Below are 2,224 nucleotides of genomic sequence, written 5' to 3' on the forward strand. Positions count from 1 at the left end.
GATGCCCGCCGCATGCATGCATAGCAAGTAGTACTAGTAAAATACTGGGCTATAAGCCCGCTTATGTGGAGGAGAGAGAGGCATTAACAAAGTCAAGGAGTGGGCTCTACAAGAGCCCGTCTCTACACGTGCTCCCAGGTATAAAAAAACTAATTCTAAAAAAAAGAGGCATAAAAAAACAATTGTGTCTAAAAAAGAAAGGTAAAAAAACATTTGAGAGGAAATAGATAGAGAGAAAGTGAGAAAAAGTTGTAACCTTATAGCCGACCTTATAATTGTTCACTGGGCTGCCGTGTTTCACACTCCTCCGTCATAACGGTGGAGACAATAGCTTTCATCAAAAATAAACAACGAAATACTCATTGATTGTCCTCTATATCAGAAACAATACTTTCATTCACCGACAGGTGGGACGTCGACCATCCTGGTCCACCTGCCATGCACAAATTTATCCTGGTCTACCCCGATCCTGTCGCAGGCCCAACCTTTCACAATCTAAGTTGGTCGAACGAAGGAACCATCATGACTTCGTTGAATTCCACTTCTTCAAGAAAACTTACTATACCCGCAATACTGCTACCACACGCGAAGACTGGACGGCACTGTACCACGTCATATCACTGAAACCCACTAGGACAAACTAGCCCGACTAGGTCATCTATTTTGGAACGGAGGGACTACGACTCTGTACTACTATGATTTTGTGTTGTACATATCTGTACTTTTGCTATGATCACTAGTAGAAAAAGGGTCAAACGTGAAGCACATTAGTGCCGGTTTGTATTTGAGCCGGCACAAATGTATACATTAGTGCCGGTTCCAACGGCTAGCCGGGCCGCTCTCATTAGTACCGGTTCGTGGCTAACCTTTAGCACCGGTTCGTGCCATGAACTGGTACTAATGAGAGTGGTGGCAGGATGTTATCAGTCTGGGCCCCCTCCAGCACCTTTAGTACCGGTTCTTGGCACGAACCGGTACTAAAGGTCGTCCTACATAAACCCTTCGTCCACCCGAGCTCGTCTGTTCTTCCCCTTTCCCCTCTCCTCTCTGTTCTTCCCCTCTTCCTCTCGAGCTCATCACACATTTTGCCCAAAATTTCTCAAGATTTGTAGGCCCCCATCCATTCAAATGATCACAAAGGTTAGCAACTGTGTCCTTTCATCTCTCATTGCTCTATTAGCTCTTGCAATGCTTTGTATAGTTATTAATTTGTGAGTTTAGTAATTTGGGAGGAAATATATATATGTGCTAGTATTTGATTTATATGCAATTTGAGGTTAACATAACACTTAGTTTGCATATGTAGGTGTGGTTTACTAGTGCCTTCTAAATCTCCGTCGTAACCACCGTTGTCACGACCTGTTTTCCAATAAAAATATTTATTGAGAAACCAATCTTTCGAGTCCAGTATGAGAGAAATCCTCCTCACTGGTAGACAAATTCTTGATACAACAAGCCAGTAGCATAAAATATATTACAGGGTCGAACTACGGTTGCTCAACCAAATTATTACAAGCACGCCAATAATTATACATAATGGCGGACATGACACAGTGGTTTGGAGGCATACTACTGACTCGAGGATAGGGCGGTGGTGGAAAAACACAGCGGGGAGAGAAATACAAGACTCTAAGTCTGTCATCTCATCGAGCGTCGAGGTGAGGCTCGATGAATTTATTTGGTAGCGGAAGCGGATGTAAAACAGTGACCAAATCCAGGGTCGCACGAGACTGACTGGGACTCCTCTAGGTGTCGGACTCGCTATCAAACTCTTCATCCATGAGATCGCCTTCGTCAGCATCTGGCCAAATCAACAAGCCAGTGAGTACTTTGAAAGTACTCGCAAGACAGTTCGGACGTACGATATAACAAATGCATGCATGGATGCGTCATGAATAATTCACCAGTGTACATTTCAAAAATTAGCATAACAAGGTAAGTAAAAAGGGAAACAGCGGTAGTCCACCTGAAATCCCAACAGAACATAAATAACTACCGATCAGGTGTCTGAAGCGACGCCTCGAAAGGTGAACAAATAAATATAAGGAAATGATGCCACAGTCGGGCGTCTTAGCGACACCACATAAAGGGCTTAAAAAGAAATACCACAGATGGATGTCGGGGCGACATCACAGAAAGGGCTTTAAAAGAAATGCCACAGTCGGACGTCGGGGCGACATCACAGAAAGGGCTTGAAAAGAAATGCCACAGTCGGACGTCGGGG

The sequence above is a fragment of the Triticum aestivum genome, chromosome 6B (genome assembly GCF_018294505.1).
Source record: "Triticum aestivum cultivar Chinese Spring chromosome 6B, IWGSC CS RefSeq v2.1, whole genome shotgun sequence".
Classification (NCBI taxonomy): Eukaryota; Viridiplantae; Streptophyta; class Magnoliopsida; order Poales; family Poaceae; genus Triticum; species Triticum aestivum.